General features: G+C 44.5%; 1 long non-coding RNA gene across 1 annotated transcript; it reads left to right on the plus strand.

Moving 5' to 3' along the window:
* The first annotated feature begins 1,166 nt into the window (after positions 1-1,166).
* LOC115334965 lies at positions 1,167-9,887 on the plus strand. Its single transcript, XR_003921319.1, has 3 exons — positions 1,167-1,423; positions 5,556-5,559; positions 9,877-9,887. It is a non-coding gene; the product is annotated as an uncharacterized LOC115334965 (long non-coding RNA).
* Positions 9,888-12,390: the final 2,503 nt, after the last annotated feature.

The following is a 12,390-nucleotide window of genomic DNA, read 5'->3' on the forward strand; positions in this document are numbered from 1 at the left end:
AAAAGAAAAAAAAAAAAGAGAAACAATGGCAGCTCTATAGCACACTCTGGCAAAGCCACAAGCATGTAAACTCACAGGCAGCCCCTGCTGAAGAGAAGCTAAGCTAGCCCAGTGCTTTCCAACTTTCTTTGTTTTGAGAGCACCAGGCATTTCCCAGAGGAGGAGACCTTTTTTCTTTCTTTCCTTAGCTTGCTTTTTCTTCTATGAACCCTTCAAGAATCAGTCTATGCATACAGTTGACCACAGATATTGCTATGGGTGACAGCTTGTTCAGACTGCATTTCTGAGCTGACTGGAAATGCCAGGATGCAGGAGGAGAAATGGACTGGCAGTTTCCATGGCAATTCACTACCCTATTAAAAATAAGGAATATAATGATACTTCTTACAAGTAGCAATTTGTTAACACAGAGCACAGAGCAGGGAAGCAGGGAGCAAGGTTCATGTTGTCTACACCATACCAACATGGTGTTCTCGAGATGCTGAAGTGGAACCAGCAAAAGAGAAAACTACATTTGACCTGATTTTTAAAAGGTTGGTGCATCCAGAAATGTTCCTGACATGAGCGGGAATTGCATGTGTCAGCATCTCTGAAAAACAAGGCCCTAACAAGTATATACATGTTTAAGTTTAAGCCCAGCCAGCAACAAAGCACCACACAGCCGCTTGCTCACTTCATACCACCTGGCCCGGTGGGATGATGAGGAGAAAATATAAAGAAAAGCTCGTGGGTCAAGACAAGGACAGGGAGGGATCACTCACCAGTTATGGTCACGGGCAAAAAAAAAGACCAACTTGGGGAAAAAACAAAATCAATTTAATTTACTATCAATAAAATCAAAACAAGGATAATGGGAAGTAAAACCAAATCTTGAAACAGCTTCCCCCCACCCCTCCCTCTTTCCCGGCTCAACTCCACTCCCAGTTTCTCTACCTCCTCCCTCCAGCGGCGCAGGGGGACGGGGAATGGGGCTTGGTGGCAGTTCATCACACGTTGTCTCTGCCGCTCCTTCTTCCTCAGGGGGAGAACTCCTCACTCATCCCCTGCTCCGGCGTGGGGTCCCTCCCACAGGAGACAGTCCTTCATGAACTTCTCCAACGTGGGTCCTTCCCATGGGCTGCAGTCCTTCATGAACTGCTCTGGCATGGATCCTTTCCATGGGCTGCAGTCCTTCAGGCACAGACTGCTCCAGCATGGGCTTTCCCAGGAGAATAAGGGAATAAAAGGGGGGCGGGGGGAATGCAAATCTCCAGGGAAGAAGTAAAAGCGGAGCAATAATAAACTCCAGATAAAATTCTTCTGGGATAAGTGGCCAAAGTAGGCATGGTGAGGGGAAATGATAAGGCCTGATATTTTGATGCACCCTTCATCCAAAGCACTTCCTAGTCATCGCTGACTTAAAAAGAGGCAGCATATGAGATGGGTAAACACTCATGCTCCCATTTTATGGTGAAGACGGGCATATGTGGGTAGTGGGTTTGTCTGGCATCTTGCAAGAAACCTTGGCAAACCCCAGGCAGCTCTCTCCAGCCCTGGCAGCAGACGGTCCCCCTCTCCAGCTGGGAGCTGAGGAGCCGTGGCAAGCAGTCTCTGCTTCCCGCAGGAAGGTGTCCGGCTTGCTGGGTGGCCGGAGGGGGCACAGCTGAAGGTGAAGAGTTGGAGGAACCAAAGAATCAGCATTTCCCTCCATCAGCACAACTTCTGGCAAGTCTTCCCAGTGAGCTTTCAGTATCTGCTAGCAAAGGCAAACTCTGTGTCAATGGGAAACCAGCCTCATGGGTAAAGGAGCCGTGCATTTTTCAAGCGGTGATAACCTCATCCAAAATGTGTTCTGGCAGTGGGCTTTTGTCTTTCTTCATGTGCTTCTGCTCCTGAGGACCTCCTCTGGCAGAATCAGAAACAGCAGTGAAAATCAGCTCCTCAATCTCTGATTTAAGTACACTACGGTGTTCTCTTAGAGGACTTGGACCCACAGTAACAGTAGGCTTAAGTGCACATGAAACTACTTTTCATTTTAATGCTTCTCTGTCTCAGTGCTTTCTGTCTGAATTTCGTAAGCAGGGCTCAGAAGCATGGTGCGGGCCAAGGGGAAAAAGAACAGCTGAGCGCACCGATAAAATAAAAATAGACATGGTAGCCACGCCAAGAGGGGCAAGGCTCTGCAACCACGCAGTTCGGCTCAGCATTGCCCTCAGATCGGAAAACCAGGAGCGGGAGGGAGGTCTTCCTATATGGCTTCGCCCACATCCTGCTGGGGAAAGATCCCATTTCTTTAACAATGTGGATCTGGCTAAGAAGGAGCCAGAACAGTAAATATTGATGTGGGCAGAGTTCATAAAGCCCTGCTCACTTTTGTTTTCTTGAAGTATTATGTAGCTACAATAGTAAGTGGATCTCTTTTTTCTTTTAGATGCCTTCAGGGAAATGTGAGGGTTTTCTGATTTTTTTTTTAATTGGGTGAAGCAAAAAACTGGAAGGTGGATTTAATAGTCTGAAACCCAGCGTGCTTGAAACTATTCCAGAGCATTTCTGGGCTGGGATGTTCTTGGGAGAGCACCGCTGGATACCAAGAAGCTGTTCATGGCATTCATCTGGAATTTGCCTTTCCTCCTTTAATCTTGTCCCCTTTGGGGAGATTTTCACAGAATTGCATCAGCAATTCTGATAGGAGAGCTAAAGTAATATCCTTCTGCTTCCTTTATGTAACAGGCAGGACATTTAGCCATTTGATTGCTACTGATTTCCTCAGGAATTAGGCACCTAAGTTTTTGGCGGATTTGAGCCAAACCTCTGTGGAGAGGTCTCCTTTTTTGCACTTATAAAATTTCTGGTCAGTCTAACCACAGCTAAGTGCCATAATCTGCCTTGGATCTTAATGTTCGCAGCCATACATCCCATATTCCTTTGCCGAGTTTGCCAGGACAAAACCTACCCTCAGTGTTAGAGCTGTAAGCTGTACAGCTTGGTAAGACACGGTGCGTGGGTAGAGGGCATTCCTCTGCTCCCACCCAGGTCGTGGGGTGCAGAGCCGCTCCGTGCACTGGCAGCTCCGGGAGGATGAAAGGGGGATATGTGGGGTTCGTCTTCAGAGGACGAAAGTTCCTCAGATGTAAGTGAGGTCAAACAGAAGGCTAAAAAAAGTAATCCCCAAAGCAAACAAAATGCAGCTGGGTGCAATTACTAGTGTGAGCTCTGTCCATTCTCTGGCCACTTTGGGTTCTTACACCACAAGTAGTCCCTAATGGAGCTTTTTGATAAGAGAAAAAAAACCCGGCACTTTAGTGCTACCTTGGCTGGCTTTAAAGCATGTGTTTTCTTGCAATGTTTCTGCAGAGTGGATTTTGGAAGACAGTTTGGCTTTGACAGTGTGTCCTTTTTGAAGGGTTCTGCTGACCTTTCTTGAGAGCTAACAAGACAGAATGGAGCTGCCTGCATCATTTCCCCCTCACTCCTTGACAGCTCCATATAAATAATAATACTTACAACTGGCAGCTGACATTTACATTGTCTGACGCAAACGACCTCAAAGGAGAGAGGGCCCCTGACGTGTGAAGTTTGTAAAATGATAGCAAACTTGTGTGTTCTGCAAAGTAAAATATAAAAGTAGGTGGGACCTGGTGAAGGTGGAGTAGCTTAAGTGAAGTTTGACAGTTTTACTATGTATCTGTGCTGCATCACAACCCAAATCACTCCTTTCTGCCTTTAACGGCCGGATTAGTTTCCTCACTAGCATTTCTATTGCAGCCAGCAGCCAGGAAAACCAGGACATGCAGAAGCAGGCTCTGAATTTGCTCTGGCTGCTGGGTTTTACTGTCTGCCTCTGAAATCCAGCTTCAGCCCTGGGCTTTCCCCGCTCATTCATTTCCTACCCTACTGAAGTCTTCTTGCAAATGCTGGTTTCATATGCTGGGTACTCCCATCAAACCAGGTCCCTGTAGCACTGCCAAGTCTAAAGCAGTGCTAAGGCAGCATTTGAACACACTAGCAGGTATCAGAGTACACGATGGCCTGGATTTCTGGATGGATTTCTGGATGGAGCCGGCTGCCGCACTTGCAATGGTGTTGCCTACATGAAGAAAGACTCTGGTCTCTTTCTGCACCTGGGATTTTCCTGGGACTTACATTTCAGCCTTCTCGGGGCTGTCATCTTTGTGTGGCCCACTGAGGGACACGGTCGCCTGTCAGTGGCTGTCCTAGCCTCCTACACACATTGCTGCAAAGAGGTATCACCAAGTATTTACCACTTGCACCTGGGTACGGTGGTCGGAGAAGAGCTCTCCTGAATGCCAGGGAGCTCCCTGATTCCAACAGGCACAAGCATTTCTGGGTACTCCTACTGTGCCGTGATTGGCATTATATACTGTGAAGATAAATGTCACCAAGCCCTAACCGCTCAGCGTGCTCATACTGCCTTGAGCAGGGTGTTTTTACCTAGGGTTTGTAGACTACTTCTAAAAGGTCTGTGAGAAGGCACTAAGGAAGGCAAGCCTATTGTCACTAGGTTTAAATTCAGTGGCAGGTTAGATGCTTAAAAAAAATAAAATTAAGAGTCAGCAAGTCAAAAAAGGTTTCAACACACTGTCCTAGGATATATTATCTTGCATGTGAAATGTGCAAGTTAAAAATCAGTATCAAACTATAAGGTCCATTGTCAGTCCTTAAGTAGGTATAATAAAGATTTCTGTTCTTAAGGGTTACTGTTGCTATTGCAAGTCATGAAGGTAATAGGCATGAAGGACCCCAGCAGAATTTTTAGTATCATACTGAGGATGATATAGTTTATAATCTACCTCCTTTGATTTTTACCTTTTGTCTTTCTCCACATGACTCTGCTCTTCGACCATCTAAATGGGAAACCTGTTTAGATTCTACAAAACATGTTGGGGATCTGCTTTTCACATGTAACTTTCTTTTATTGAATCACTATGTATGAATAAAACCTAAAAGAAACAAATTCTTTTAAAAAGCTGCGTCCAGCCTTCTGCCACGCAGCAGGCAGTCCCTTGGCCCCCTCAGCCCACACTGCCTCCCCAAGCCACTTCATAAGCCACAGTAAAAAAGACACACCGCCAAAAAAAGGATGGCAGATCCACGAATTAATCCCTGGCTGGGCACAGAGGAATCAAGGGTCTCTGAACACGTGGCCACAATCTCCCATATCATGGTGTTTCCACAGAATAATTTTGGGGCATCAATGCAAAACAGGAGCATTTGTGCTAACTGAATATTTTGCTCGTGACTGGCTTTTTGAATAATTGTTGTTAATACTCCTGCTAATGGTTCTGGTTTGTTGCTTCAGTGGTTTAAAGGAACTGTCAGATCTTCAAATCTGGCTTCCTGTAAAACAACATGCCATTACACTTCATCCAGCTATTCCTGTACTGAGTCCCACAATTCATTTCTGACCCAAAAGTAATGTGTTTAGCTAAGGCTTCTGGAAAGAAACTAAAGACAACAGCGATGGAGAATCTGTCCTACCATTTAGTGTGTTCTGGATTGCTGGGTTTATATATGTATACACAGATACACACACACACACATGCACATAAGCAAAGGCAAGTTATAGGTATGTGTCTTATTTCTCACTTTAATTAGTTTGGTTTCATTTTCCAGCCACTGTTCTTGTAACACCATGTCTACATAACTAGAGATATTTTAAACCCTTTGTATTTCCTCATGAAATGTCACCATGTAACTGTGTCATCTTTTTTTTAATGATTGAACTTTTTAGGTCATTTTGTTTGTTTGTTTGTTTCCTAGGATAGTGCCTTTCAGTCTGCTAGCCTGGCTTGTATCTCTTCTTCCTTAACGTAAAACTTTGCAGGTTTGTGTTGAAGCTATTTTCATTGAATAGTTCCAGTTTGCCAAATGATCAAGACCACTATGGTTAACAGTCTTAGCCTGATCTTATCTATTCCTTTCATCTTGTCTCAACCACCAGTTTTAGCATCAGTATTTTTATATTTACTTCTTGGTCCACATGAAAATGGTGACTATTGCTAGACTTGACCTAAGGTCCGCAGAAGCTCCCCAGATATGTCCTCTTTCAATGATGATTCCTCACTAACAACCAGTTTGAGATATGGGGTCACATGTCTCTTTGCCAGAGAGCACTCATTTTTGAAACAAGAAGGTTGTGCGTTTTAAAGCTGACTGCATTACACAATTGGACAAAGTTTTTGGTTAAGGTCATATCACATATTAGAACATCCAAAATCATGAAAAGTTACATATGTTTAATATCTTTATCAATCATCTGGATGAGGGGATCAAGTGCACCCTCAGTAAGTTCGCAGATGACACCGAGTTAGGAGGGACCATTGATCTGTTCGAGGGTAGGGAGGCTCTACAGAGGGATCTGGACAGGCTGGATCGATGGGCTGAGGCCAATCGTATGAGGTTCAACAAGGCCAAGTGCCGGGTCCTGCACTTGGGTCACAACAACCCCGTGCAGCACTATGGGCTTGGGGAAGAGCTGCTGGAAAGCTGCCTGGTGGAAAAGGACCTGGGGTGCTGGTCGACAGCCGGCTGAACGTGAGCCAGCGGTGTGCCCAGGTGGCCAAGGCGGCCAACAGCATCCTGGCCTCTATCAGAAATAGTGTGGCCAGCAGGAGCAGGGAGGTGGTTGTCCCCCTGTACTCGGCACTGGTGAGGCCGCACCTCGAGTACCGTGTTCAGTTTTGGGCCCCTCACTACGGGAAAGACATTGAGGTGCTGGAGCGTGTCCAGAGGAGGGCAACAAAGCTGGTGAAGGGTCTGGAGAACAAGAAGGGTCTAGAGAACTCGTGAGGAGCGGCTGAGGGAACTGGGGTTGTTTAGTCTGGAGAAAAGGAGGCTGAGGGGAGACCTTATCGCTCTCTACAACTACCTGAAAGGAGGTTGTAGCGAGGTGGGGGTCAGTCTCTCCTCCCAATTAACAAGCGATAGGACAAGAGGAAACGGCCTCAAGTTGCACCAGGGGAGGTTTAGATTGGTTATTAGGAAAAATTTCTTCACCAAAAAGGTTGTCAAGCACTGGAACAGTCTGCCCAGGGGAGTGGTTGAGTCACAATCCCTGGAGGTATTTAAAAGACGTGTAGACGTGGTGCTCAGGGACATGGTTTAGTGGTGGATTTGGCAGTGCTAGGTTAACGGTTGGACTTGATGATCTTAAAGATCCTTTCCAACCTAAATGATTCTGTGATTCTATATGTGCAAGCTACTTTTATCAACTAAACTCTTCAATGTCTTACACTAAACACTTTCCATAAACTATGTGTCTTGACACTGTCCACACATACTACATTGAATGTGATATCAGGGTAGATGACCTGTAATTATTTGAGTCTTCTTTTGTGTTCTGTTTGAATACTTCCAGACTTGGGCTTTTCTCAAGTATACTAAGATTTATCAGAAATAATGACAGAAGGCCATTGATCTTTTTAGTTTATTTTTCTGTGACTCCTGGATGAAAGCCATAGACACTCAGACTGTATTGCATATTCAGATTTTAAAAAAAATCCTATTTAAATCTTTTTAAGAAAAATACATTATTTTCTGGAACATTTTGTGCAAATGTTGATTGCAAAATTGTGGGGCTTTTTTAAGGAAAGCTGACTGTAGTTTAAAAAATATCCTTTTCATTGGTTTAGGTAAATTGAATTCACTTACAGTAACATAGACTGAAGCAGGATTGCTGAATCCAAATCCATGACATCAGAGAAATGTATTCGTGGGCAAGTGCTGCTTACTACTGCAGCTGGGGGCAAGAATTAGCTTTACAAGAAAAGTGCTGCCTGAGGAAAATGAGAAAAAAAAAACCTACTCCCATTTTTTAATAGCTTTACCATGCAAATCAATGCACTTAACTTACACTTACCATTTAATACAGATAGTGCAGTACATAAATTCAGCACTGTAGGTAAGGTCATGTAATCCTTTGGTAGCACCACCATTAGAAGATGATAAAATTTGTGAAACATTGCATTTTAATTAGTTATGAGCCTTGCTCTCCTGGAAAGTCACGGCTGCAGCTTGTAGTTCGGGATCCTTTGAATGAACGCTGGATAGAAGGAAATCTCAGAAATATTTCAGGAAATTTCAGGAATATTCCCACTTTCTCTAAGAAATTATTCTGGGTTTACATTTCTTAAAAGAAGAATGTGAAACCAAGATTTAACTGTAACTTCCCTTGTCTTCTTTCCTGTTGACACAGTTATTTACTCACTATGTGTGAATAATTGCTAGCGACCAAACTGCTCTGTGAACTTGATTTTTATTTGCCTGCAGTACAGGTGGGTTTCTTCCAGTGTGTTTCTTGGCTAAATTCACCCATGTGGGGTGCTGGCATTATTAGAGCTTGCGAACTGGACACAGAAGCCATTCCCCCTGACATTGCTTCTCGCTGTGCTTGCTCTCAGGAGTGACATGATTCCCTCTGATGGCTGGCTGGCTGGCTCCAACTCCGGCTTAAAAATCCCACTAGAATCTTGGTATTTTTTTTTTCCCTGGGAGACGCTGACATAAACAGGAATGAGGAACTCCAGAAACTATGAAATCATTTCTTTTCCACCCAAACAGGCTGTATGTGAGACATTTTTCCAACAGTAAAGAGGGTTCTGTCAGATTTATTGCCTGGGTGCAGTTTGCATTTACTTTTCCCTCCTCACCATCACCCAGGTTTATTGCCATGTCCATACGGAATAAATAGCAGAACTGGAGATCCAGATCCCTAACATGCCTTCTACCACTGAGTCAACTCCTCCTATTCAAAGGGGACTTAAAGCATCTTTAATCCTTGAGCAGAGGCAAGACACTTAACCAGAAGACTTTCTTGAATAATAAAGAGCAAGCAGAACCAGGCTGGAAGATGGAGAAGCGAAAATCCCCTATGATCCATCTGTTCTGGTTGAGATACTGCCTTGGTTAGATAAGTCAATGTTTTACTAGGTAGGCACCCTAAGGCTAGTCTGGTTCATGCCAGAAGTTGGTTTGTCTTCTGCATACTTCAGGGTGATGGATTGGTCATAGAAAGTGCTCCTTGGTGAGCCAGGAGACAACTTTCAAAATAGAGCCTGAACCTCTGTTCAAAAGAAGAGGCAAGTCTCATTCTGCTGATTTTCTAACTGTAGAAATTGGGCTAAAATACTCATTTGGCATGTTAATTTTTTTTTATTTTAAGGGCTCATCACAGACCCTTTCTACTAGCTTGGAAAGCTATGTCCCATTCCATTTGACTGTCCACACTGTCACTGAGGGCAAAGTCTGTTTTCTGGCATGCTCCTGCAAGAAGAAATATTTCTTCATTGAAAATGAACCTTCCAGAACCATGGGAACAGCTGGAGTTCATTGATTTTTGACTTATGACAAACACCCCTTGTTATGTTTTGCAGTATGAACTCAGCTTTCGCTACTTCCTGAGGAGAGAAAACGTTACGTCTGCCTTCCTGATCGGGCTGCAACAGTTTATTAATTTCCCAGGAATGCTAATTCAGTGCCTCTCTTCTTTCTCTTCTTATAGTCAAACCACTCAGGCAAAAGTTTGGGAACATCCAAGATTATTTTAAAGCAATTCACACTCCGTATTTCATTACGCTGTCTCATTGAACTGCTCAGCTAAGAGCATCCAAATGACGACGTCATGCAAGCATGTCTTCATTATGTCAGCCCATGAGCATAACGATGCTTGTATATGTATACATAAATTTCTAGCAGTTACGGCCCATAGGTTGTAAAGCTGATGTGCTGATCTGAAGCAGAAGGTTGTTTGGCCGCCGCTTCTTTTCTGTAAAAACCCGGCACCATATCGTCATACGGGTGTGCTCTGGAGCGCAGCGTTAGCACAACGTACAGCTCTGCTTGCTAAGCAAGCGCTGCTGCCTTTAAATGAACCTGAAGTGTGTGGCTGGGATTTTCACAGACAGTGTTAGAGTGATGAGAAAAAAAACTTTTTAAAAGGAGAATCGTGCCCAGTGAGCCTACAGGCACATCGACTGGCCATGCTGCCACGGCATGCCTCTCTCAACCTTATTGGGGCTGGTTTCAGTGATGTGTTATTAAAACCAGAGGAAGTATTGTCAGTTGTAGAGCTGGGCAATCTGTTAAACTGAACGCTTATAATCTTTTGTTGAACAGATTAATGGAAAACTTAAGCAAAAGCAGTTTTCCTAAGAGCCAACCTATGCCTGCTTTTGAAAGGGCCAGACTGATTTTGCATGGGCCAGATTTTTTTTTTTTTTTTTGCACCAATACGATGCAAAACTTCAGTTTGCCCCTTCTGGATACAAACCCACAGTTGTTTGAAGAGTTTGACTGAGTTTTCCTTGGGTCTTAGGGATTTGTTTGACCCTATCCTTTCTCCTCTTTCCCTCCCTGCCTCACCCAACAAAGGGTTTGTGGAGCAATCTCAGTCTTAATTTGACTGAACAAACCAAAGGTTTTAAAGGAATGCTGCCCTGTAAATAACACGATTCTTCCCCCTTGTGGCATTTCTAGCAAAAAACCACAATTTGTGATGATTCCGGTAAATATTTTGCAAAGCTGACAGACACAAACCCTTGTGTTTCATTTGTAGCTACAGGTAGGGAGAGGGAGGAGGAGAGCACAGGTCTGAAGCAACATTTGAAGGTGACGTGTGTCACTTTTGACAGGAGTTCAGGGTACAGCAGTGCTGCACCTCAAGGTACGGCAGTGACATCGTGCAGGGCACAGCCTGACAGGCCAGTGTTGGGCTCTGCCCGGAGGCTATTCTGTTTTCAGGGGTCTCTATTCTGTTTTCAGGGGTCTCGTGCTCTTCCAGTGACACCATTTAACTCCACGCTGCCCCAGCAATCACAGGAGTCAGTGGAGGTAGCGTGTCCCTGCAGCAAAGAGGCATTCCTTGGGGGTATCGGATCAGCGTCCTGTTCTTCTTTACCCTGATACCCCACCGCTCATCTAAATAGATGCTGTGGAGGCCACCAAGGTCTTCTGGCAATTGATATGCTGTCAATGCAGTGACGGTACGGTGCCTCAGAGGAGATCGCTCATTCCTCTGCCTCAGAGCAGTAATGCCAGAGGGTGCATTTTTCATGTGCCATTGCAGAGCATAGAGGAAGTTTCAGAGGAACTGCAAGTGAATTTCAGGATGTAATAGCATGTCATTAATTTTATGAAGTTACCAAAATATAACTTAGGGGAGGGCTTTGCTTGACACTGCTCTTCCTCTAGTGACTTGGCATAATAAATCTGTATAGCAAATAATTCTGCTTCTCTGCATTTATCCTCATTGTTTAATGTTAGATCCCTGCATCAATATACACCTGAGCTGTTTTGTGATGAAAAAGAAACTAGATTTCCTGGGAAGGGGCAGGAGGGGACACATACATGCTGTCATGTCACTTCGCAGCAATTCTGGTTTGAAGCTCTGGTTCTTACTTCAGCCCCAGCGCATCTTCAAGGGCTGTGAACAGTATTCAGCCTCTCTTGGCGACCTGGTATCAGTGTGCAGCTCTCAGGGGTTACAAATGAGGCACAGCAGTATTTTAAGAGCAGAAGAACACTCCTCCCATTAAAAGTCTTTGCAACACCTTTAACTAAGGCAGAGCTCTGCTTCATCGAATAGCATCTGCACCTTTAACTTCTTTTGCTCTGTACTGCAGGCAAGGTAAGGAGCACACACTTCCACAACAATTTTTCCTGCTTGGAAAATCAGAGCCTAAGTCTGCTTTTGACATGAAAAATAAAAACCCATGTGCACTTTTCAGTCTGTTTCATCAGCCTGGCACAGAGACTCCCTGTAAACTCACTCTGCTGCAGCAAACTAGCACGTTTATTTTTCATTCTAAGTCCTGAAATAGTAGCAATCTCCTATTTAATTTCCCTGGTAACTGTATGGAAGAGAATAGAGTATTCCCTGGCATAGATATGCAGGGCAATAACTGAACTTCATGATGAGCAATTTCAAAATATCATCAGTCTTTGCCACTGCAGGATATTTTTTCCTCAATTCTCCCACCAAACCCTGCCCACAGTCAACAGTTTTTACACTCTCCCATTTGTTCCCACACAGATTCCCAAATATTTGATTACCGTGTTGGTCAGATCCATCCATCTGCTGCAGCTGTTTTGTAGTACCACAGGTATACACTGGCCATAAACCTGAAATGTGCTTCGTAGCTGCTGTGCATTAGTGGAAGTCTCAAGCCATTAACTGAATACAGCTGTAGACACAGAGGGCCTGGGATCTGGTCCTGACATGGCAGCTTGGAAAATCTCAGCTTAAAATGACAGATATATGCGTTCTGCACAAAATGTTAGAAAATTGGCCTCTGGGAGCTGGGGGCAGCCGCGCTGCAAGCTCTCCCCCCGTCTGCCATGGCCGCAGCAACTCTTGCTGGGAAAGGAAGGGGCAATTCCACCCCTGTGCTGGGG

This window comes from Aquila chrysaetos, chromosome 2 (assembly GCF_900496995.4).
Source record: "Aquila chrysaetos chrysaetos chromosome 2, bAquChr1.4, whole genome shotgun sequence".
NCBI lineage: Eukaryota > Metazoa > Chordata > Aves > Accipitriformes > Accipitridae > Aquila > Aquila chrysaetos.